At 38.8% G+C, this 27,439-nt stretch overlaps 1 protein-coding gene and 1 long non-coding RNA gene across 3 annotated transcripts in view; one reads left to right on the plus strand and one right to left on the minus strand.

Moving 5' to 3' along the window:
- Positions 1–27,439, minus strand: part of LOC147751917 (uncharacterized) — a 47,603-nt gene that overhangs the window by 6,730 nt on the left and 13,434 nt on the right. The window contains exon 2 of one of the 2 annotated variants that reach the window (XM_086973109.1): positions 25,296–25,444. The exons of the other annotated variant lie outside the window; for it this stretch is intronic. The gene's annotated coding sequence lies outside the window, so the exon portion shown is untranslated. Of the gene's footprint in view, positions 1–25,295; positions 25,445–27,439 lie in introns of those variants that run through there. 2 annotated transcript variants of the gene reach the window in all.
- Positions 13,477–15,507, plus strand: LOC111271951 (uncharacterized). The gene is made up of 2 exons (XR_002687235.2): positions 13,477–13,787; positions 14,244–15,507. It is a non-coding gene; the product is annotated as an uncharacterized LOC111271951 (long non-coding RNA).

Below are 27,439 nucleotides of genomic sequence, written 5' to 3' on the forward strand. Positions count from 1 at the left end.
ATAGTTATTGCAGAAGCACAAAGGATGAAGAACAATTTTTCCCTATTATGCAAAAAAAAAATAGTATCCAAAATAACAATGCCTGTCATCTAAATCTGAAAGATGAATATAAATTGATTTTATTGGAATTCGCTATAGGCTTGGTTACGTTTGATAAATGTTATCGATTTCTGAAATTGAAATTTCCGTTTCAATTTTGGATTGAATGCTGAGAATTTTATAGCTAAAAAGTAGTGCTCAAAGCTCTGTTGATTAGCATAGTACATTAGCATAGATAGCGTTTTCATTATACAAAACTCTATAAATATGTGTTACATAATATAGTAGTGAGTGGGTAGACGTTCACGTGAGCTGTCTCTGTTATATATATACAGTCGGACTGACGGCTAGTGATAACACGATAGACCGACCGATAAAACTCTACTATTTATATACTAAAACTTATTGAATAGATTGAATTAAAGAAAATAATCATATTTATACGCGCTCTTTGACGCGCAGCTAGCTCAAGTCTGTTTGAAGCCTTACAAGTATTATCAGACAAACCTCGTAAACTACTGTATATGGCGAACCACTGTATTACGAACCTAAAAATGTTAATATCAATTAACCGCCGCCCATTTTCCTGACTGGTTTTGCAAAAATAGTTGTACCAGTACGAGGAATTTCCGTTGTAGGGAAAATACCCACGGCTAACTTTCTATAGTCGAAACTCTCATCCATGGCCAAGTAACGACTAGATATGGAGAATGTCAAACGCTTACATAAATACCATTATTATTATATAGTGGAAGAGGAAATGGAGAAAGCGGGCGAAAGGGACGCTTTCATCCGTGACCTCTGCCTCTGCTTCAATAAAAGTGTAGTGGCAAGAGCTTAGACAGCTTCAGGAACAAGGCAGCGATTTCCTCTCAAAGGAGATGACGACCGGCTCGTTGGGCGAAACGTACATAAAGTCTGCGTTGCCGCGAACGCTACTGCTGCAGGTGCTCTTGTTGTTGATGTCGTTGATTTCGATGGATAACGATAACACGGTCAAAGGAAGACCGACCGACCGACCTTCCTGCCTTGAAAAAAGGATAAGCTGACTGCGTTGGCGGAAACGTTGTTCTGGAGTTCGTCAAGAGGAAAAGATGCAGACGTCAGCCGTGGCATGGCGCGAAAGAAATGCGAATTTTTTGTCGTAATGGTACATCGAGCCGTTTTTGGAATTTTAAATACTTGCTGTCAGAGGAAAGTCATCAGGTTATAGAGGCATCAAAAGATTATAGGATACTTCGAAGCACGCACAGATCAAAAGAATAAGCAAAGTATTTTGAAACAGGGCGTGTTGGGATTTTGAATTACAAGGCAGGACAATGGCCTCTCGAAAGCATCGATAATTGTCATTTCTTTGCTGGATGGTTGCTTCACATTGGATCACGACAGTGATTTAGCTGAGGTCTCTAATTAAAACAACCCGTTGACGTCTCGATTTATATTCTATCTTTAGACGCTTTCACGTACGTTCATTGAATACGAAGAAGATGTCAAACACGGTTTGTCTTGATGTGCTGAAAATAAAGTAGCTTTTTTATGTCTCTCGTATAACATAGTTGTCTAAGGTCCTATCTGTTGCAACTGAATCACTCCAGCGAAAACCCGTCAAGTCAAAAGTACCTTGGCCACTTGCGCCTGCAACTGCACGATAAGCTCCTATAAGCTGGCAAAAAATTCGTCCTGGTAAATTAGTCGTAAGAGTGTGTGTATATATATTGAATGCTTTAAAATTAGATTTTGGCATCGTCCTCAGTAGTAGTCTAAAACCCGTACTTGGTATCGCATAGATGTGAAAATTCTCAGCGGAAAAGTCTAAGCTGTTATGATAATAGAGTCCGTCCAATAGATACAATTTGTCAGGTGCATCCTCTCTCCAGCGTAGCTATATTTAACAAACCATTTTACTGTACAGTGAGTTCCACTACTTAAGCAGCGGGCATTTTTGCTATCGTTGGACACACGGATTCGGATACTTTGTCACAGCAAAATGTTTGCCACGAGTGAGACGAACGTTCCATGTTGAAGACATGGTGATTCGTTCGCAGGTTAGGGGTATAGATAGTGTAGAAAATCGTAAATTCTATTTTAACTACAGGACGTGGGTTTCTACTCGAGTATGAACCCGATTTAAGGTTTATTTCATCAGTCGCCGGGAGCCATAAAATAAATATAATCACTGACAAATTAAAATCTCTCTTCTGGAGTGCACGCTAAATTCTTATGACGAGGTAGGACAGCTTTCGATACATTCTCGAGATTTATATTAATCGCTTACGCTGAACGCTACGCTATTCTTCTTCTGGTCATTTTTAGCGTTACTTTGATATCACCTGATATCGTTTGGCCATATTGCGGCTTAATAGAAGACGCATGGAAGTAATATGATTGAAAGTGTGACAGCGCTTTGCGCACGATCAGTGTCATGACTGAAGGCTCTTCGTCCTGGTGCAATGGCTGAGATCGGACGCGTCACCTACGAGCTTATTACATATAGAACAGCGAGTACGTTGTTACGTATATGAAGTGGCATACCATTTTTAGTTGCCACTGGCCCCATGAACTGTGTGTGATTCTATCAATGTACGTGCTTTAAGTTTTTTAACTTCATATTAACTTTTTTTTTTGATATTTATCCTTGTGGCATTTATTATTTGAGTGTTCTATTCGAACAGCATCATCGTTCTGTCACACGTTAGTTCCAAAGCTATTAACCACATATTGTTTTCTCTACTTCTATAATGGGCAAGGATCTAAGTCTATAGTTTGTAATAAAGCATTCTTATTAGGTAAAAAGCGCGGTGCGAGCGACCACTCCTACCTACGCCTTTTTCCGTTGTAGTAATACTTTAATAATATATATATATATATATAGCAACAATTAATTTTACTTTGGTAACCATGGCAATGTTCATCAGAAGCTAAATACTCACTCATTTCTTTCAAGCGCTTAGACCCTCATGCTATACATTTCGTACTCCTAAGCGCGGCACGTCTCCGTCGCCAAACGTACATTTGCCTCCCACTTCGCGAAGTGAATATATTTGTGGTGTAAAAATGTTCGATTGGAAAACTATTTTTTACGCCTAATAATAGTGATAAGCGTTATGCGCGAGTATGTGTCGGTACTCTTTGATTCTATGCTAACTCAAATTAGAGAACGGACTAATGTTTCGACGTGGGCAGTCGAAAGAGTTAGGGCATTGTTAGGTGAAAGCACTTTGAGTCCGGGGTGGTCGGTTGACAGCGTACGGAATATGGATGGATACGTTTCGTGTAACAATGAGTTGCCCGAAAATCGGTAAACGAAAATTACAAGCAGAGGAGTCGAGAGAAGTCGAAATTGGGGGGTCAATGGATCCGCACGAATGGAATGAGACTGGATGAGAATTGTTTGCATTAGCGAACAGCAGCAGTTTTTATGTGGTAACACTCGGCAAACACCGTTGTTTTTACACTCTATTATTGAGTTCCGTATAGTCAGTTTTTGACGTTAGGGCTGTGTGTTTGGGCAACTTAATGCGCCTATAGCCATGAACCGGCTACGTAGCCAAACTTATGCGCATAATAATAATAATAAGACAATATTAAAATAATTTATAAAATAAGTGTACGATTAGGATCGATGAAGAGAAGCTGACGTCTACTGCGACACTAATGAAGAAACGTAAATCTTGAGCGGAGAGCATTGTACATCTAAAATTGTGTATCGTTCGTGTATCATTATTGTTTGATTTTTCATCTCAGACTATGTTGAATAGTTTTAAGAAAAAAAAAAAAGTAAAAATTAACACTTTGGAAAAACTGTTTTGGGTCCGCCTTTTTTCTGTCAGTATCTAATCAATCTATCTAACAGAAAGGGCATGCTGATCAGTCTATTTTTCTAGCCCCAGAAGAACGGATGGAAGCTTTTTCAGTCCACCTGACTTGAACATTTTTAAAATTGCGAGAAAAAAGCGAGAAACTGCGCTAATGACATTACTCATATGAGAATCTCATTTCCCCTGCTTTTATTAAAATTTCCGTGTACTTTTTTTATCAAGTTATTTAGACAATAAATGTCTAGCTAAAAAAAAACAAGGTTTTTACTAGTGCTTCATTTTCGTTTCTAAATACCACAAAGCTTGTGGACAACATAGATATTAACAAACTGTATACAAGTTCGGATATCACACTATAGACTCCATTTGATTACTAATGGTTGAGAATAAGGCTTATCATACTTACAGAGGTAATACGCATCGTATGTTGATGAAAGTGACCAACCAAGTATTGGATGACAACATTATTAGTATCGTTTTGCGTTAAAATACAGCGCTGATGGTTATGGTGACAAATTAGTCGTTGACTGATCTCTCTGAATCTTCTGATTCGCTTTTCAATAAAATGTATTATAGTAAAGGAAGCGTAAATCTATCATTCATATAATCTTTTAACACAATTATTGAAATCGCTGGCGTATTTTTTTCAAACGTGAAAAGAGGAGGACAGCATACATACATACATACATACATACATACATACATATATAAGATGACAAACACTTTTCTAACGACTTGAAACAAGTTGACGTTTACGCATCTACAAGCTACAGGTCAGCACAGAGTATTTTGCTAAAATTTACTACTTATATATCGATTTCAATTCTAACTATTATGCAATAACAAAGCGAACACAACATATACAGCTTTGTAAATTGCAAAAAAGCTCTAATGAATTGACAAAAATAACCTATCAAGCGCTTCGTCTGCAACTAAACACAAAATGACACCTATTTTTTTACAAGTTCAATAATATCAATGTTTAACACAGTTCGAAGTGAACTATATTGTTATCAGGTCGAATTTTTAAAAACGCACTAGGCTGAAAAATTTTTTTCTTCGATTTGACCGAATCGCTTTCGCGCGTGCATACACATAATCACACTGATGAAATGGTTCTACCCCCACTTTTCTCGAAATTAAACGATTTCGAAAAAATCCAAAAGTGAAAATATTTTTTGCTCTAATCCACGTGAATCGTCGTATCATACAGTTATGAACTATACTAAATTGAGTCAAAAATAAGATGCAGTAAAGGACAATTCGTTTTTCTACTAAGTCAAATTGGATCATCGTCATGGTAGAATGACGGGCGACCCGTAGTGGTAATGGTGCTGCAAAAATGCAGTGCAACGCTGGTTGATCTGGAGTGTGATTCTGCACAGATAACGCGCTCGAAACTGTTTCATAGAAGAGGCACGATCGAAGAAATTGCGATAATAATAGCATGCCGTATACCCTGAGATATCTCTTTCGAGATAACGCGTCGGTAGCTGGTTAGGAGATATTATAATCCTGAACAAATTTAGCCTTATATTAATCTCCATATAACTGTTTCAGTGTTGAAAAGAAATATGTACGGGTATAGGTCTCTCAGCAGTTCTACAAGCAGTCTTGATTTTGAACCAACCATCAATCTTGTCGATATTAAAAGGTGAAAATTGTTTCTGCGATCGGGTGGCGTATAAGAGTCCTGAAGACGAAATGATCACATAGTTTCCTCTAACTTCAAACGCCTATTTTTCGAAATAGACCAGGCATAGAATTACAGATTCTACCATATGCCAGTACCTAAACGCTACTGTAAACGTAGTCATCATTACAGCTATTATGTTTCAATCAAAAGTTGTGTCGAGCGCGAACTGGCTTAATTTTTCATGTACTTGTGTATTTCTTGACTCTACTGGGTCCTCTTGGTTAACTGATTATAAAAAGAGCCAGCAAACGTCTTGCTGACGGCACTTGTGACTTCGAACTCAGGTGCAACACAATAATTTTGAAACGTTATTAACTTATATTATTATAACTTAATTATTTTGTAAGAATAATTTAATTGCACCTCATACGTGCTTATTATGCGCAGTTACATTTTCAGTTGCTAACTGGTAGTAACTTCAGAATGCAGACACATCTATATTAGGTACGACGCACCATTGCAGTTTCTTTTTCAAATAGAAATAAACTACTTTATGCTCTGTCGGCGTCGGACCGCAAGCTATTTAGAATAAAACAGCCCCGACTGCAGCAACGAATCGAAGCAGAAAAAAACCGCACTATATTTGCAGTATGTAGAAAGTATCTGTGTAATATTAAATATGTATATTAGCCCGCTTCACTATAAAAATCCATAACATTACAGGCTAGAGGCCCACAGTTTATTTCTGTATATAATAATATTTATACAAGGAGAGCCCATAAAAAACGCTGACAGCCAATTGCTTATATTATATAGGCCTCAGGTGGATTGATAACATCTTTGCCCTATGCAGACACTTTCAAATTAAAATATGTTTTCGGTGATTGAAGATCTATTAGAGTCGACACAAAGGGCACCTTTCAATATGCTACTATCGACTGACCTTTCTACGCCGATAATTTACTTGCTTGTTAAGGTTGTTTAACGTACGAAAAGCAATATATATCTTGGCAAAGCAATATCGTCGGTACAATGAGGAACCGAATTTATCGCCTCAGGCCGTACTTGTCTTCTGACTTCTTGTTTAGTATTAGCGCCTACTTAACCGTAAAGCTCTCGATCTTCCCAGCATCCACAAGTAATAGCTCCACAGTCAGCTCGTGTGCTTTATCGGGAACGGCCGACGCTTGAACTCGCCAAACAGCGTTTAATGCCAAAGCTAAACTTAACCTTTTAAACTTCAAAACTTTAGGCTTTTTGTTTGACCTACCATTCCCGTACCATGCATCCGAAGGGAGTCCCTCAGAAAATCTAGTAAGGTGTATATCCTTAAGCCTAGCTAACTGTTCAGCTCAGATGACATGCACTTCAAAACTGGCATGCAGTCATGGTTCAGGAATGTGTGAGGTGGTTCTGATGGCCCCATTGTTTGATGCACTAATCGAAGTGTTGACGAGCAAAGACGAAGAGTTTTTAGGCTTGAAAGGCTATCCCCCCATAACGCTGTAGAACGGAATTGATTATAATTTTGAAGTACGGGATGATGATTGTTAGTATCCACTCTGCAAGCCTGACTAGCGTACAGGGCCTATTATTTAAAGATGGTGGACAAAGTTAAATTTTCGATTGAGTTGCACGATTGCACAATCTGGCTTTTGGCCAATTAAAATCAAGATATTAAATCTACTAGGAAGAGTCAAATATTAATATCGTCTAAGACCGGTTCCTACCCAATGTCCTACACTCATTAGTCACCCACTGTTACTCATATATGTGTTGTGTTAGCCTGGCTAGAAACACGCCAGACACTGCCCATATCTATTATACATCGTCCATATACATACATATAGATAATAAATATGGCACGAAGAAGTCGTACAACACTAGACGTGCAGACTAACACACTAGTGATAAAAAATCGGAGCAAACAGCGCGTACAACCTCTACAGAGGACAATCTTTTTTCATACTTGATAAAAATAGTGTTCTATTTGGGATTTATCTATGATCAAGAAACATTGGCTCAGAGTTCCGACAAAACAACTGAATGGTCAAAGCTGACACGGATAGGATCTCACAATTAATGAAATTAATGAAAGCCATGGGATGACATAAGTGCAGACCAGCTCCTTCGGTTGACATGTGGACAAATTGGGGATGCCATGACATAAAACGTTTGGCGGTTCATGAGGTCAGACAAGTATGTCATCAGTTTAAGCCCATTTCTTGGTAATACTTGTTGAGTACCCCTTAACTTGTCGTAAGCGTTAGGAATAATGAACAACCTTTTTTGATGCCAAGAAACACTATAAAGCAAAAGATTCTTAAGAATAAGGGAAATATGACATATTCTCTCTGTTGTGATAGAGACCAGTTGCCGTTGAGCACGAGAAGTAGCAAGTATAAGCTGCAAGAGAATTGATTAAAAGGCGAACTCCTAAAGGCCACACGAATATAAGCTTACCTGAATTTTCCCCTTCGGTTATGTCTCCTGTATACAAGATTTTAATTGGTAATAAATTCAATATAGACTGAGAAATGTCACACATTATTTTCCATTTAATACGTAAATTTGGGGAAATACATCGAATACCCTATTGGTTTTCTGGCAGTTCAACAAGAAGCGTTTAATTTTGCCTGAAATGATAAAATATTTTTTAAAAGAAACATTTTTATTATAATTCATAAAGGAAAACGTTATACGAAGTTTAGGTAAAAGTTATAACAATTTTACTAGCCATGTGAAATTTATATTTTGCGTGTAGTTTCTGAAAAGTTGCTTTGTGACCGTTAAGCACTATTGGAATCACTTGCGAATGATTAACAGATTCATCGCACTGCGATAGATTAGTTAGCTTTACATTGCTTGCTTTGCCCGTTCGTCTTTACGTCCGTAAGTACTCTATAGAATTTCCGGATCAGTCTCTTTTCCTAGCGTAGTTAGTAGTTTCCGTAATATAAAAGCCATCACAAAATTTACTTCCGATGTGATGAAAGCAAAGGTACCGTCTTATTTCTGCGCTACCCATTCGATTTCTACTGATCGTACTATTATTAGATTATTTTGCCCTCCTTTTTAATACACTGCTACTGCTTTACGTTTCTTGTAATAAATCAGTAACTTTTTGTCTGTCGATAGACATGTCCAAAATTGAGGGTCAATTTTCAACCTTCGCCCTATATATTTTTATCTGTGTGTGCCTTTTCGTGTCCATCCTTTTAAGTGCCCCTTCTAAAAGGTGGCAGCGATTTACGAGACGGCCGTTAGTTTCTCTCTGGAGACAGGAGTGCCTGTATTCATTGCCTTCAGGCTTCAAGGCATTGCCCAACTCCCTTCACACACATCTTCTACATTTACACAGTGGTGTCAACAACCATAAACCCTGCTTCTAGTTAGCCCTTTGCCCTTTTTTCCATCCGGCGCTGCATTCCCACTTCTGCTCACTTGTTTTAGCGTTGCTGCTTCTGACAGAACCAAGCAGAACAGAGAGCTTTTGTGCCTCCTTTATGCTGCCGAAGTGTCCCGTACGTAAAGGAATTGAAGCATAATGATTTCGAACTTTGTAGAACAAGAGCACTTGCTCACAAACACATAGGTAAACGCACGGTAACGAAGCAATACCCAAATCGGTGTGCGGCCACGTACCGTAAGTAATGCGAAAGCAACGCGCCTGTTACAGCTGCAGTCTTGCGAAATCTTGAGGCTATTGACATTCCAGGGGCAGCCTGAGGCAGTCGACAGAAAAGATTTAGGCCGAACGACGAGTCTAAACGTATTCTTCGGGATTACGAGGATGTGCCTAATTAGTTGAAGAAAAGACGTGGTCAAGTTCCTTGCTTTCGCAAGCAACTCCTGCATCTTACATAGCCTCTTAAGATTTTTAGTCAAATTTATCATTACAGGGGAACGGAATAATCTGAGCATTCGGCAGGATGGATCGAGGAGTCATGCGGGGAAACCGTTAGCGTATTCGAAGTCCTCTACGTTTATGTGTGTACCATGGGTCTAGTGGACTAACCCTGCGAAACATAGATATTCTGTGATTGTACGCTTTTTTTGTCTGTATGGCTTATGCTATTAGTGACCTTTTGTTCACGTTCCCTGCCCTCATCAAGTAGAACACTTCCAAGCAAGGCTCGCATAAAACAACGCTGCTCCTGAATGAGAAATGGCATGACTTTATCGACGATAGATAGTACTCGGATCTATTTCGAGCGTCAGGTAATGCGGACTTTCTTCCAATCACTCTTATCGAGATACGGATCAGTTACGCCATTGACGAGACCAGTGTTCTACCAGCTACTGGTATATACAGTCAGTTTTCGACATTATAGGAGCCGATGTTGACGATGATTTAGTTTGTATTATTTCTAATCTGCTATTAAATTACATTTGATTAACAAGCATTTTTCTTTGTACCGTTTGATTGAATTTTAGTTGAATTTACTTCACATACATTTGACAAAAAAATATTTCTAAGCTCTATAAACGATATTGATAATATGCAGGCTGCGTATGGCGTGAATATGCATTGATAAGAGATAAATACTTCATTCAAACACACTAGATGTCTCCAGTGTAAAACGTAACTCCCTCTGCTGATCAGTGGGGAGCGGATGTTATCAATCAAGATTGAAAATGCCTTGCCACACGACTCATTTGGATACAACTTAATTTGGATGCATCGCTTGAAATCAGCTCCTACCTGTGTTAAATGCTATTTACTTCAATTCGCATTCGCTGACAGTTATTTACGCAAAGTTATCAGATCTCAGAGGCTCCGTTTTTCGTTGAGAATTCGTTCCGAGTACAGCTTTTAAGCAAAGGCCTTTTTGTTAGAATCAAGCGTAGCTACTTAAATTAGCGTTCGATCATTGCCAGTCATATTATTTGCGTAAATATAGCCCATGTCTTGTCACGTTTTCGAGCGTATTCACCATATATCTATGCATACGCTTAGATCCATTGGCTTTGCTAGTAATCTCTTTTCGATCAGACTTAGTATTTTCTAACGATCTGAGCTTGGCTTTTATAAGTCTTCATCTAAAGTTAGTAAACAATAACAAATGGAACCGCGTGTCCATTTTTGTAGTCTTTTTTCGGCTAAATCACATTTGCCAGATCAGGCGTATCTTGTATCAGGAACAGGTTAATGAGGAGAAGTGGGCAACTGAATATCTACTCGAGATACAAAATTAGAGCGACATGTTATGGTCTGCAAGGCACAACAGCCACAGCTGCTGAAATAGTTCGTTGTATTTTTACGTTTTAAGTCAAAACGGACAAATTTTTTGTTAGATCTACGAGGCTAAATTCGGATAGTAAATTAGTTTGGTCCTGTATAAGGCTTTACATTAAAACTGATTGCTAACAGCAACAAAAAGAAGGACTCGGATGTGCCGTTATAGTCAGCACAATGGCTCGTCGAATTGTGGCACGTGCTCAGTAGGCCAGCGAAATGGTTTTTACTCGCAAACAAAAAGCGCAACGACTAACGTTACTACAGGTAGCACTACGACCCTTGATGCTTACCGCTACCCTGTACGTACAATGAATCTTCAATCCGCTTCGGCGGTCTTGGTCCAGTCACAGCTAATGGATCCTAGTGTTTGTATGCGATGTAACGGCGATGGAGCTGATTCAACTTTGCCATCGTTTCACTTTGTCGACAACGGAATCCCTTTCCACTCTCGCTCTCTTTGGTTGTTTCTATTGATTGTGCTCCATCTCTATGTCGTTGCGACGACCGATCATATGGTCACCCATTCTTTGCAGGGTTTGTCGTCCCGATGCATACTTTTCGGACGCAGCTACTTGCTTTCCGAGGAAGCTGGCAGGGTCGGGAATAGGCGACACCACCCCAGCGGCATCAAGCCAGGAGGACAATGAGGGCGGTGGCCTTTATGTGATCAGCGCCGCTATGTTCCAAGAAACAAGATCACGTCTTCCTCTGTTCTCATTTCCACAGCACAGACACAGGCCCCTTTAGGCCGTAGATTTGAACGTTTCCCTCGATATGCTGTTTTATTCTGAGGTTAGTCTTTATTTCGTCTCTGCGAAGGCAGAGGTCCGATGGGGTCCCAACCGTCCATCGGTAACAATATCGGACAAACAAAGCAGGCGTGGTGCCCCCTGGCTAACTGGCCATTACCGCGCAGAGTCGCACTTACAGTAACTGCCCATTTTTGTCCTTGCAACGGCTCGAGAATCGATGGGTTCCTGTTGCTGTGGTTCTGTCCTGATTTTCGCGACCACGCCGAGAGGAGATGGAAAATATTGGAGGAAAGATATGACATTACGATTTTCTGCTACAGACAACAACTTAAGCCACGAGTCCGTCGTTTTCGCCTAGTGAATGAGTGAATGAAAATCAATGAGAACTGAAACGAAAGAGCAAACGCAGTTATTGCATAGCACAAACTTTCTCCATTCTATGAGGGTATGATAGGCTCGAACCAGCCAAAATTATATATGGCCACAAGCTCAAACAATACGAGCAGCATAGAATTGCAGATCTCGTCGTGTATTGGTTTACTGTTTTCTCGGCTTTTCTAGAGTAATCAGCGGTAGGTGCCTTCATTCTCACAACAATTTGACGTTATACACAAGCTAGCTAGTTCATGTCGACAGTGTATAGGACATCAATAACTTATGTTTTAATTAAGTAAGCCAATAGCTACTTGATTTTTCAGTATTTTGACTAATTGATCATTCTTCATGTAAGATGCCGTTTCGTTAATCTTCCTTGTCGGCACTTTGAAGCAGACCCTCAATCTAAATCTGGTCCACCACTGCCCAGAACGGGAGAATCTTGGGTCCGTCCTACGAGCACGACTGTTACAATTCAAGAGAACTTAGAGGTATCGCACCTGCTTGTTTTTGGGGGATAACATTGGACAAAGTCGACACTGGACGTCTCAATTTCAAATTAAAGTGATTGCTTACAGCTGAGTAGAGTACAGTACGACATTGTTGCATACTGCAAATAGCATATTTTATTGAGAGCGGAAAACTTCATTTACCTGGCGTTAAAGATCTCATGAAAGGCGCACGGACTGAGAACTGGTCTAGAGATTAGTCCACCAGACTAGAAGTAGTCAATGGTAAGAAACGTATAACAAAGACGGAAGTCAAGATCGTTAAGAAACATGCATATAGAGAAATATGCTATGAATAAAAAAACGTTCCGAACGTGTACATAAATTGTAAACATCGATCACTGTCATAGGGGATTAGGGCTGCTACACACTGAACAGCCTGCCGTATATTTTCTTCTCTTTAGTCTTCTAAAACTGTTGTCTTCAGAGTCAATTCACTTCAGTGATATAATCCTTCCGCGCATATCTATATACGGGTAATTTAAATGGCTAAAGTACTTCTATTTTGTTTAGCAACGATACGGGTCAGATTTCGGCAATTACCTCTCCCTATAGCGGGGGGTTCGGAAAAAAATATTTCAAGAGCCTTGATTCTGTAGGATTGCAGTTCTCGCTAAAAACTGGCGCTGGTTCTTTGTGACATGTACAACTTCTAGGGCAGCGTCGCGCCAGGTCGCACCGTACACTTTGGGCGCTCGTACAGCAATCTAACAAACCTATAAGGTAATAAATCTAATAAGACCTAATAAGCAACATTGTTTCTGCCAACATGATACATTCTGCGCCATCGTAAACCGTATACATACAACTTAGTACACTGCAGTACGAATGTATCATATGTCTAGAGAACCGACAAACAGTTACAAGTCGAGACTGAACGCGACGGAATCACGTGTTAAACTCTGATGACGGCTCGGTGATTCATAAATTTTGCTTAATTTTATGCTCAAATTCACAGTCCTAATTTACAGGTCCTGTATTCGTAGGTGCGTTTATATAAAACGAATAAGATACTGTTCAATTAATATGATGAGTTTCTAAAGTGCACCATACGTTTTTGGTGGGATAGAAGGTCGAATAACGTCATGATGGTACAGCACATCGGGCAACGTGCTCGAATTAATTAGTCAGACATCACTCTAACATCACCAACGTTCGCGTAGTATTTGTTCACAAGCCGTTGAATGCTTGATTTGAAGACGTGAGATGGTATCGTGCACGCACGTGTCCTAGATGATACACGAACGTGCCCCGCCTTCGTTAGTCGTGCGAATGGCTATCTGATAACTGCGGCAGGTTCTCTTCTAGATTATTCCCAGTTTGAAAGGCCGTCGTTGGTTTTCCACGCACAGGTCCCACGGCAGTTCAGCTCGACGATGAGTATACACAGTGATGTAGTGTTGCCTTTGTTAACGGGTACGTTCTGGGTAGTTCTACAGCCCATAGCAAGCGTTCAGTACATTGACAGTAGGTACAAGTGAGTTGTCTCGGTAGCAGAATAGAAACGCTTAGTGAGGTGGTTAGATTTTGAAATCCGGAGTAACATCGGACGTCAAACTTGAAACACTCTATTAGCCACACGACGTATTTCCCTAACTGTGCTGAGCTAATTATAATGGATGACTACTTATTATATGGAGCGCTTTCCTTTCCATCTTACGAAAGCTGACAATGCGAGTCGTTGTCGTTTTTCTTTTTAGCTACACAAAGGAGAGCTAGGCATGACGATGACTACGATAGTGCACAGTGGACCTCACTTATCTTCTTTTTCGGACTGAATAGCTCATGTACGAGCTATGATAGTTACTGCAGTATGTTGAGCCCTGTTCCGTCGCTTTGCAAATGATGCTAATAGCTATCTTTACTTTACAGCATCGTGGCCCAGCTATTTAATCTCGTATTAGGCGTGCCTTCACTCGTCGAAATCGACCATCATTTGGAACCTTCTTCTCGTCAGACAGTCCGCAGTCAGTCATCGACCGGGAAATCATGGCCCGCTTCACACAGCGAATTAGTAATATGAGGTCAAAAATTTATAGTAAGATAGATCTTTTATTTCCACTGTTTGAAGGTAATGACCCAGACACAATAATAACTATGGGAATCCTTTGTTTCAAGCTAGACTGCCTGTCTCTTATCGAGAGAACTGAGGACAAACTTTGGCAGTTGGGCCAACTACAATGGCACTTGGTGAACGATGCAGATGCCCTACTTAGAGCTGTAGAGCAAACTCCGTTAGTGCTGAGGATTTCAGAAAGGGTAAAAAAATTAAAAATTCTTCTTGAGGTAGAGCTCGTTGCATTTGCAGACCCGGTGCAGGGTACGTCCCGAACCCTATAAACAACGCGCCTATAGAGTACGATGTTATAAATAAACGATGCCACGAGCCGGATGTCGTATGTGGGTGTGCAGTCAACTGGAAACATTGATCAGTGCTTACAGACAATATTCTATAGGCTACTTAGTTATAGAAAGATATTTCATGATTTTAACGATAGTTGACAATGTTGTAGGTAAGAAAAAGTGTCCTAACGCAGTATATTAGACGATATCCAGCTGTCGTGTGTTTCTTCTGATAGACATTGCGAGAAGCTTTATGATTACGAATCAACAGAAAGAAATCACCAAACAAAATAGTTGAAAGCGAACGAAGATCATTTCGGTTGTTGGCTGTTTGCTTAACGAAGATCAATTCTCTGGTGAGTAACGATTCTAACAGAGACATCATCAGGCATACAGTAAAATGCCTCACCACTTCTTGCCCCTCGGGTCTATCGGTATAGCCTAATTTTTAGGCTTCGACCACCTGTAAATCTAATACGCCAGAAGTTAAAATTACGCTCGATATCCATGCGATTGCTCTTTTTACTAGACGACTGCTGTTTGGTTAACGTTAGCTGGCCATCCCCTACAGACATGTAGGGGTGGGATTACTCGCCACTTTACCGTTTTAGATAACAAAAAAAAAAAAAAAAAAAATTGCCTTATATCCATAATTGTACTGGTTGTGTTACAATTGACAAATGCAGCGGTGAACGATGGCACCAAACTGTGATATTGTTCAGAATCTTCATCTGTATCAAACACCCGAGTGTATTGTAATTTAAATAAACGTAGACTGACCATCCGCAAAATATTTAGTACCCTTTTATTTACCAAGTTGCCGATGAAACATAGAATATGATGAATGGATTATCTAGATCCCGAGAGAGAGTGTGAATAAAGCATTCTCGTATGACTATTTTTGCTAGTTTCCTTCTTTAGCGGGAAACAAATTATTGCTAGTCTAGGATTTTATAAACTTGACGACTTCTGCGTTCGCTGAAACACACTGAATCGTTTCAAGGAACTGAAGCCCATCACAACAGTCCAATGACATACCCAGTTGATGTACTTCGAAGTGATATGTACCTGTGTGAATTCGTTGCTCCTAGAAACCATTTAGAATATCTTACGCAGGATTAAACTTCAGGTTCAAAATCTGCTGACGCGCTGTGACATTTGCAGTCACCGTAACAGCTCTGTGGTAGGTTTCCATGGTCATTTCGAGTTGTTATTGAGTAACGTGTAGCTTCCGATTTGAATTCTTCTTCTAAGTGCTCTCAAGTAGTCAATGATAGTCCTAGCGGCACCCAACGAAAATTCTAGTTTTCTAATAAGTTTGGAAGCTTTAACAAGACTCGAACTGGAAAATGGGAATAGACTTGCTTTTGGGGGATTCTGAGTTGTAGTAATGACGATCACATCACATCCCAGCTAAGGTAAAGAAAATCATATTTGAAATGATTTCTTAAAAAAGTTTCTTATGTATCTTTTTTCATTTGACTCTCCCTATGAACATTACACAATAGATAAATCTTTTGACGATTGCGTTCCAGCGCACTGGGATAAGATCCATTCTATCAATATCGACAAATCTCAAGTTATTTTTTTGCAATATAGGTTTTTACATACAGTGGATTAAAATTTTGACAACTTTAGAAAAATTTAATTTTTATACATTTACTAAAGAAATTAACTTTATAAGATTTAAGCTTGTATGAACGTAATTGATAGAGTAAATCTGGTCAGGATTTACTAGAACACGGTCGGGTTGATCCCCAACTAGAGCAGAAAATTGTTAAGCGTCAATTTCTACACGACAGAATCTTCAGATATTTGCACATTATAGTAATACAATTACACACAACGCGACGCGACGCAGGGATTTATTAAATGTTCATTTTCGTGTCCGAATACTAGACGGATCCGTGTACTTTGTCGAAAGGCATCTTCTATGGTAACATTCACCTTAGTCAATAAATAGAACGTTGTACTCTTTGTGTGCGCTTGTGTGTGCATCTGCACGACATGTAATCGTGAGCGGCTACGTTTACAGAACCACATGGCCCCCGACGTGGAGCAGCCGTTGTCTTGTTTCTACGAGTCTTGCCTGACAAACTCTTTAGCCGATATGACTGTTAAATCAACCGCGCTACCTTGTTATAGGCCGGTGCCAATTCTCATCATGTCAAACTCAAAATGAGAAATCGTGTAAGGAGTGTGACATCTAGTGCTGTCGTCAGATTGATACGTTATGCATAGCAGTATGCTGAGCGAGGTTATCGGATGCGCAATATATGTGTATGTATACCACTCACCTAACCCACAATGTCGTCGATACGCTAAGCATATGAAGATGGATAATTCTGCGGGCTACATCGCAATTCATAGGTCCTAGGAATGACAGACGCTGCGGTGTCTCAAGACGTTTGGGCGTTTGTGTCTGTGTTTCGATATAGCCGACAATGCCTTGCCCGAAGAGATGGTCTACCCAATATTGATCGGTTCTGTATTGCATTATAGTTTTCTTCGAGGGTCTAAAACTGAACCATATCACAGTACAACAATCATATTATATCACTTAGTTTCGTTAGTGCACCCCATTTCTAATGTTAATATAAATGTCCTGTAGAATTTTTACAAACGATAAGTTGAGGCTTATCCTGAAAGAGTTTACACCTAAAGACGATTGGACATAGGGACAACGAGACAGCTTTTAACAGGATAAATAGAGTTTGGACTTGTATCTACTAACGCCGTCATAGGCTTCGCGGGACATACCCTGTAGGTTTTAAGAAACTTTTCCTCTCAGGACGATTCAATCGTTTAACCAATGTCTTCTTACGTAAACATGAGAAAATTTAGACGTTGGGGAAGGACACATAATTTTTGTTAATATAAAAAAGCTTAAATTAAAATGGCATGGTATCCCATTTTTTTTATCAACTGGTTTACTTAACCTTCCTTTTAAATGCTAAATGCAAGTGTTTTACTTTTGTTCTCGCAATCGTAAAAAATCAAATAAATTATTTTAGCAAGCTGTAATGTTTACATTCACACGCGTTGACCTTTTCGTAAACATGACATTTCGATATTTCACCTACTACATGTCATTTTTTTGGTTTAGCTTTATTTATAGATGCGTTTATATATATATATATATATATATATATATATATATATATATTACAAAGCCTATCATAGATTACTCTTCAAATTTTTGACGAGTAAAACTTTTACTAAGAGATGTTACACGTACGCCTGACCGGTTCGTTTTATTTACAAATGGCTGGTATTGCTTAGTGTTAGTTTATTTATACCTAGTCATTGTCCAATATTGGCCAGTTATTGAAGGTTATTATCAAATCATTAAAAAATTAAGCGTTCATGAGCCCTTTCTTGTGAATTTTAATTGTTTGTAAGTAACATGTGTGCCAAAGAAAAAAAATAAGTTACTAAGAATATGACCCAATCCTGTGGTTTAATAACCACAAGGGTAACATTTTATGCTTTTCTTATGCTTTCATATTTATGCAGCAACTTCTGCTGTCAAATTAAAGACGGAAAAAGATTCATTATGTGCTTAGAAAAGCTAGAAGATTCGTCAAAATTTGACTAGTCCATCCGTTTTTCACCTCTGAAATATATCTTTATAGATGATTATTTTTTTCTGTTTTCAAGCACAAGTTACTATATATACTGTAAAAAATATTGGATAATAGGTTTTTTTTTCACATCATCAAATCTTATTTTGGCTTCCATAGATAATACCCTACCTCATTGATATTGCGCGGCGCATGCGACACAATAAAATCGTTGCATAAATCTGTTGCAGTCAACACAAAAGTTTGGTGATATTCGTTGTCATAAAGAAAAATGTCTCTATGACTTGACGGGGTTGCACATTGATCACGTTCGATCCTGAGAAGCCTCCTTTATGTGGTTCGTTCATTTGAACTATTGAGCTTGAGTATTGCATTTCATTATCAGCTTGAAAATGTCGATAAGTCTTCGATCGAGTGTCGATTTCCTATGATATCATTTTATATTTATCATCAGTGTTCTAATTCTACCATTGTCAGCGTATCTGCCACTAGAATTTTGACTTTCGCCAGAGAACAGTTTTTATGCGGTTGTATCGCCAAGCATACAGCATGTGTGTATCAACTAAAGTAAGACAAATCCATACCTTGATCAGTATCTGTTGTACACCAGCTTTCTAGGCATGTAACAAAGGTAAATGATACTGTAATCTCATGTAGAATCAATATACGCTGAAGTGTAAGTGGGTACGACGTACTACTCTAGTTAGTTTGAGTTAGTAGTTTCAGAAAATGCTGACCACTCGTGTAATGCCTCATTAGTCTTACCGGTGGATATAGTCCTATTTCAGGATATTTGGACCGATTTGCCTCTCTTCTCTACCTCTCGATTTAAGTAGAATTCCGTTCTTAAACAAATCGGCCAACATCCGAGACCATGTTGTCGCCGATAATCATGACCAAAGAAGCTGTGAAGAACCTGGCAGACCGAATTAACGCAGCTAGGCGTAAGATCAATAAAGAGATAGGACGTCATCTGCTAGTTTCTTACTACCCAACAAATGCGGCAAGGAACTTAAAAATTCTAAACTTCAAGTTGCACTGCCTGACTATAGTGTATCTTAGTTTAAGGCGGTTTCAGGAGTCTGACGGATCAAGTGAGTCGAGCTTACACGAATACAAAATGGCACTCGAATTACTCAAAGCGACAGAAGATACCGTGTTAACTGAAGATTTCACCAAAAGCACAAAAGATATAAAAGAGATCTTAGAGGAGAGATTAAGAAGGCACCTTCATCGACGTCTTAGCTACATCCGTTATCCTGACAACGATGACAATGATGAAACGACTTACGAATGAAAATGTCGATAAGTAACTATGTCCGTATAGCATGCCGTAGTACGGCGAGTGCCGATACTTGGCAGTGTTGCATGTGGAAACAGATCTGCTTAAGGGTCGAGTTAAAACTTCGTCAACTGGGTCACCTAGTGTTACACAGAAGACGAGAGTCATTCCTGTAAAGCGCTTCCTTAGTTTCCTATTGAACAACAGCGTCAACGAGGTCGCTATGCAGGATTTCATCATGAGTACATATCAGTCAAAACGATCCAAATTCTATATATATAAGGTACAAGGTCGGACAGGCATGGGTTGGTGTTGGTGCAGATTGTTAAATAATAGCGTTTGAATTGAGAAACTGCAGCGTCAATAATAAATTTCTAATTATTTCGACCACGCATGAGATCTCTGTCTTCATTGCCAGCATCGCATTCGAATATACGCTTCGAACGCAAACAAACTCAATCGTAAAATGGTGAAAATCGATCTTATTAATATGTTCTAATTTAGAGATTTTCTAAATTCTGCACGCTACAATATCGTGTTGACCCATTTCCAGATTCTAATGTATCGTTCATTGTAATAATAGTCGTAGCTGAAAGCTAATTTTCAATAATCATACAAAGACATCTTAATACTACTGTCAATAATACTGACATTAAAAACAAGTGTTAATTCTAAAAAATAACATTCACATCAATGTTCGTTTAACATTGGTTATTGTTTACGCGGGCGCATAGTAAATACATTATGGAGAGATTCGATAAAACGTCGGCTTGTCGTTCCAGTGAAGCCTATATGATGGGTACGCAACCCAATGTGCTGCTAACCGGCGAGCCGTCCATCACGCGCTTCGGTGAAACTGATAATGTATAGAGATATGAAAATGCAGCTAATGTATTTAGCTAGATAAACGTGGACGCTAGATAAAAATTGCTTCGTTTCCATTAAATTACCATTCGAATCTGATACGTGGTTGACTTTTCTCGGCGACAGTTCTGAGTTAGTGGAGGTTTTGTCGTAGACCACCTCCGATTTCAGCATTCGAAGTAGCGTAGTAAGGCGCTGTCGTCAGCAGAGCTGTACTGAGCACTATCTTTTTTCAAAATAATGTTTCCGTTAACCAAAGATCAGTGGATTTTGACCCTTCTTAGAGATGTTCGAACGATGTCGGTAAGATAACGGTTTGTTTTCCATCTTAGGCTGCTGTGCACTCTTTTGATAGCGGAAACTTCACTAGATAGATTCTTGAGTCTATTATATTTCAACGAGTTAGTAAGCAAGCAGACATTTAAGAACCAAAAACTACCTTCCACTGACAACTCGCTATTATACACGACATATATGACAAACAATCACCCATAATTACACTCGTCGAAAGGCTTTTCGACAATACTCAATGTGTTATTTACATGTGCACGATAGATTAGTTATTTTAAATATCGTATCTGCAGGATGTTCATGTATCGTATACTCCATGTTCGCTGCATTCATACTACGCGAGACGAGCGGACGATTTAATTTTTACACTAAACAAGGTCGAATCTGTTCGGCGATAGGACAAGCCAATTTCCGTAGCAAAAATATCGCAGGCCGGTTCCAAGGTACAATATGTGGTTGTCGTGAAAATGGATCGTTCAGTTTTGGGAATAAATCTTTTACAACGCTACGTTTATCGAAGAAAATCCAGTTATTTTTTTGTTCACTAGTACACTCGAATATACACTTATATATAGATATAATGGTATCCGGTCCATATTTACTGTTGTGGAACCGAACCTTTCTTGTGGAACAGTTATAGGTCGTCCGCAATTCTGGCACACTAAAATCGAATCTATACTTCGTTTTGAGAATTCATCACGAGTATTCAAGGCTCAACCATCATACAATATGATGTACTCGATGCTGGACTGTGGGGTGTGTCATGCATGCACAGTACTGACTATCTGAACCTTAAATTGCGACAAGTACAACGACTGGTGTTTTATTTCGACTAAAATAGGTGCTACTTGTAGAAACAAATCAAAACGAAGCGCGATAGCTTTCCATTAGCTGGGCGTAGGACGCTTCTATTTGGAGGCGTTAAAGCTCATATTCGAAATTAGAATTATGTCGCTACAAGGGAGAATGGAGAATCACAAAGCTGACAAAGATGTCGAAAATAAATGTCTTAAATTGGCATTTGTAAGTTTTGTCAACTCTCTGCATATTTTACTCGTCTATAGATACCCACAATTGGCAATAGGAAATAGGCCGGAAATCTCTATTATTTGCATAGCATAATTACCTCTTGAGCTCTTTCGAAAAAAAAATGGCAAAAAACGCGTGTTCTTGAGATTCGTTGCTCAGCTCACGGCTAAGTTTTAAAATGGAAACGGCTTGTAGGCCCAGCCAGATTAGCTTACTACATTACACTTAAGAGGAAGTATCACTTATTTAGAGATTGAATGCGACGAAATGTCACTACTTATTTTCGCAAGTTCTCTCGTGTAGTCTATTAGGTAACTGTGAACGCGCGATTTGTAAATGTATGAACAATATATTGAAGCATGTGACAATGACTTTCCTAGATAGAATTAGTTAAAAGTGACTATTTACATTATTACTTAAAGTGTAAGTAGCAGTTTCATCTACATAAAGATTCAATACCATTTAGAGATGTTTAAATATGTAGTAGATGCATGTAGCTCAAGAATAAAATTTTTAAAGGTAATTTTGTTTTTTTCGAACCTTCGCTTTGCTTACCTAGCCTAACGCAGGCTTTGTCAACGTACGCTACGAAGAGTTCGTCCATTGAGATGCAGAATATGTCGGATGGAACGAGAAGGTGTGACGTTTTTTTCCATATAGATGGCATATTGTGCACGGACATACGTGGGAAAGCTTTTGACGAAAACGAGCCACAACCAGAACTATTTATATATGTTATTGCTGCAAGGTACTCGGATTGATCTAACGAGAAAGTCGATCACCGGTGGGCCGTGTATAGAGACATCAGTGACAGAACGCATTTATAACGGTTGAATGACTTTTTATGTATATGGAATATGCTCATAGCTATAACAGATCGGTTGATTTTTATAAAAATTTCAATGTGAGCGGCTGCAAACACGACATTGGTGTCGATATGTAGGGTCATGTTTTTAGTTTTTGAATTTATTTTTATCGTTCGCGCTTCTCTTGTCGGCGCCTTTGGTTACAATGCAACATTTACACCTATCTATTAACACAGGTGTAAATATTGCATTGTGTTCTCCTTGTTGCGGTGAGGCTTTATAACAAGCATTTGCGATAACTTACTTATTTAATGCAGTTACTCGCGTGAAGTATGACACTTATCATTATTATGATGAGGCTCAACTGGTGCATAATATTCAACTATTGTCTAATTCCCCTACAAAACGTTTTTCGATCTCTCCATAACCGGGAAATCCCCCGGTTTTTTTTGGACTAGCAAATTGTTCCCGTATCCAGTGTTACTTCAATGATTATCAGCTTTGCCGATGACTCGCCGGATTCAGTTATGACATAGAAATCTGCACAAGTGATAACCTGTTTAAGCAAAAATATCAGGTGCCCAACCCCTTCGATACTACTGACAGAAGTTAGTCTAGAGCTCGTTCTTGGATATATCACACTCTCCATCTAACATGAAAGGAGGCTCGAGTATATTTCGCAATCGTTACCCATAAGTGTTAGACTTGGAAAAAAGTTCGGGGTGCAATCAAAGAACTCGAGGTCTCAGGAGGGCTTAACTATTCTGTATAGATAGGAATTTTGTTGTTGTTATAGAACGACGCCGAGGCCGGATGATTCTAAGATGAACAATAAGAGAGAGATACGTTTATTTTCTGGCAACGAGTAGTGCGGCTGGATAGCTAAGCTTTTTACATAAAGGTTTCACTGATCCGCCTTCGAATCTGAATAGTCATGAATTTAGCTGTTTGCGTTAATTAAGAATTCATCGTCTGACATCCGATAAGTTAATAGGTCAATTAATATCATGTAAGGCGAGATTCCCTAAAATCGTTGAAATATATAAATGCAGATTGCATTATATATTTAGGTTGAACGGATAGTTTCTGACTTGTTGACCTTTATCGGATCCCCTTACCCGAAAAAAGTTGTGCTGGTCAAAGCAAAAAATGACAACGCTTTTATCCACCAATAATTTGATTATTCGAGTTCTACTTGCTTGCAACAATGATGTCGATGTCTTATATAGGCACACGTATGGAACATCTGAGATATTCAGGCTGCTTCGGACCTTGTTTCTTGTGCTGACTAACCGAAGGCTATTTAGAAGATATATTAGAAACTTGAAGTTAAGTTCGTACTGCTATTCTGTTGCACATATTTTATCACAGACTTCGAAACGTTAAATAAATTTGAAGCGAGTGATGGTCATAAAAATAGATCTCTACCTTGTTATCTATTTCTCAAGGAAGTCAGTTTTATTAAGTTGGCTAATAAGTTTTTACGGTTTTTTATCGAATAAAAACACTGCATTTTTTGTTCCGATGACGATAGCTTATTGCCTTATGTTTCCTTTGTCACTGTTTTTTTTCGCCGAATGGTGTATACCATCTCATCAGGATGTAATGGGTTTTGTCTCAAAGAAGTTTTTTCAACTACGTTTTGAATCGTTTGATCCGTGTCAAAAGTGAGGCCAACGAGGTGATCGTCCATCGTATGGAAAAGGCGACATGCTGGAACGCAACGTTAAGCTGTAATTTCTTCAAAAAGAAAAGAACTGAGAAAGCTTGTGGGGGAGCCTAGTTCCAGGGTTCTGTTGCTGAGCTGGTGAATAATAGTCCTGTTTGCCTTTGGGCCAATTCCCGAGTTGATTGTTAATCGACTTTCCTCGCATGTGCCTTCAGATGGTAGTCATCGGACCCACACAGACACGGAGAGTATCTTCTTGGACCCGGATGCTTTTTCCAAGCGTGCTAAAACCATTCTTTGGTCTCCACGAAATGCACAGTATACCTTTTTCCACTTGGAACGTTCGTTCTCAAGGAGCTAAAATTACCTTCACATCATAATACTGTCGCAATACGCTGATAAACAACAAATGAGAAAAAAAAAGTAGCGTTTAAAATTTAGTTCTCAATCTAATATTATCGAACGTGAATAATTGAGGAAACTGCTCTATAAGCTCCTGTTTAACTGTGATCTTTATAGGCAATTTATTACAATTGGATAATTTTGTTCGTTTAGCTAGTGATGATATTCGGTTTTGATTGCGGAAATTCATTGGAGTTTCACTGATGGATTCGACACGGAAAAGCCATTGTAAGCTAAGATCGAATTGAATTTTACTGCGTCTCGTTAATAGTCCATATTTATTGTACAGATAGATACCTGCCTTCGAAATGTTACTAACGTATTAGATAAAATAAATTCGTAGAACAAATCGAGAGATCGAAAACAATCCTAGATTTGATGGCACATAAGCAAAGAATAGGAAGTATTTTCTTTTCTAGACTTCAAAACTGAAAAATCATTATTCAATCATTTGGAGATCCTTATTATTATATATATATATTATTGCAAATATTATTGTTTTTACTGAGGAGCTTAAAGCTCGTATCGTCGATAGCTTTCTTGAAGCCTTGAAGACAAGATTTGTTCGTTAATTTTAGCCAATAACCAATTACTAAAATCGATGAGATATTTTTGATAAAACTACAACTAATTGGCTGATGCCAAAGGGCCCTTTATTAAACCACAAGTGAAGTGCCTTTTTATCCTCCAGTTTTACAAATCGCGAGCATATACATACGTAGCAATTGTATTTATGTTTGTGTGTCGCAGACACGAATTCGCAGATCATTCTTTGAAACGCCAGGTTACCGAAGGAAATTCGGCTGAAATGAAAAATTGTAGGGATATTTGTAGAGTTATTATTGGCTGTGTTTACTTATTCACACTAACAACGATCAAGTGGAAAACTCAATTAGAGTTTCCGGTCGTCGAGTTTTGATCAAGTCTAAAAAGCATCCGTATGCTCAAAAATTCAAAATGATAGGAAAATGCATTATTAGGTGCATAATTTGATGGTTTCAAGAAGAACGTGATTTTAACACTATGACAAAACAATGGAAAGAACAAATTACAAAGTTGTCCTACTTTTTGAACAAATGCGCTTGTCTACTGTTACCGAAGAAGATTAAGGAAGTACCAGAAGAAGACTAAGACAACGTCATGAATATGTCTGCACATAAGACCTATATTATACTTTTATGTATCAATACACTAAATAAATCATTTAAAACAGTATATTTAGATGTTAGCGAGACCATATTGCTCTGTCTGTATACGCTAGCTTATGCGAAGAATATACAAAAGAAATGCAAAAAGACACAAAGTCACTTCTACTAGAGGATTTCAGCGAATCAGTTTAACCCATATTTAATTAAAGGATAGTTTTCTATGATTTTCGAGCGAGGAGCGCCGTAACTACGTATGATATCTAAAATCAAGAAGCTGAGATCGTTGTACAAGATACTGCTTTTTCCTATCAGTTATCAATTATTTCTTGTCGAGACCTTTCGAAAATCCTGTAATGCCTGATCGAGACGAAAACCATAAGCTACAACACTCCTCTGAGTTATGTCAGTTAGCACTGACCGTGAGATTATAATTGGTATTTTCGGTTTTAATTTATATATATGACGCGTAATGAAAGTGCTTATTGCTAACATTTACTTACATTTGCTGTTAGGTGGTAGTAGATAAAATACGCAGTACATGGAATATATATACAGTCATAATCATAGAAGTATAAAGATAACAGGAACGCTTGCTGAACGAATCATGTGGAAAAAGCGTTTTTCCCTTCTAGGATTTATGAATGTCTACGGATGTAAAGAAGCGTCATGTAGACATCAAGGCTAGTCTGACCGCATTATCCATGAGGCATGCTGTAATTTTCTTCGACTCTCGAATTATTTTCCTTATGGGTATCTCCTACCCAAATTTTCTCACGGGTGTCCTGGCGGTCGAAAGTCGATGAAGTAGCTCTTTAACTCAAGGAGTAACTTTCGCTGCAAAAGGCGAGACCTCGCTGGCATACAATGAGCTTCATTGTCGTTAGTTTTTGCTTGAGAAGACGATCACGATTCTCAAAAGCTGCCAGCCTATGTATTTCCGTATCTAGATATATTCATTGACACTTATCACGCATGTACAGCAGTTATGTTATCCTTTCTTATTGTGCTCTGAGCAATAATGGTAAACTTCAGCCAGCGCTGCAAGAACTGATTACCGATATTCACCTATAAATAAGTATAGGGTTCAAATATGCATTTGCGGTAGGCACGTATGGCACGAAATAGGTACACATGAAAACATACAGTGGCACGAGTGCACTATCAAGGTCATATGTCGTGTACATTGTCGCCCGGCTAAAACATTGAGATGATACAAGCTACTTTAAACGCAAGAGTCTCGTTGTGGTTGATTAACTTCAGGCGGCCTTGTAGCCTATCACAAAACGTTCCGCTTGAAAGTTCGTTTTACTATGCCGAACCTATTATAGGTTGTAGCGATCGCTCACTGCAAAAACCAGTCTCTTAAAAGACTAACACCTAGGTGGCTCGCGTACGTTGTTAACATTTTTACTGGATTAAGCTTTTATTTATTCGATGAACACAAGTTGACACATTAACTTTTTTTTAGTTAAGTAGTCTTTCAAGCATTATGCGCTGCTTTTCACATAAAGGTCGATAAGGCTGAATTCAAGTTGATCTGATCTGAGATCGGACTACGGATGGGTATTCTATGACACTTTGCTATGAAACATCCTGCATCCGACATTTGAATTGTTTTATTTTGTGAAACTCCACCCATGAAGAACGACA

This window comes from Varroa jacobsoni, unplaced genomic scaffold (assembly GCF_002532875.2).
Source record: "Varroa jacobsoni isolate VJ856 unplaced genomic scaffold, vjacob_1.0 contig01308, whole genome shotgun sequence".
Lineage (NCBI taxonomy): Eukaryota > Metazoa > Arthropoda > Arachnida > Mesostigmata > Varroidae > Varroa > Varroa jacobsoni.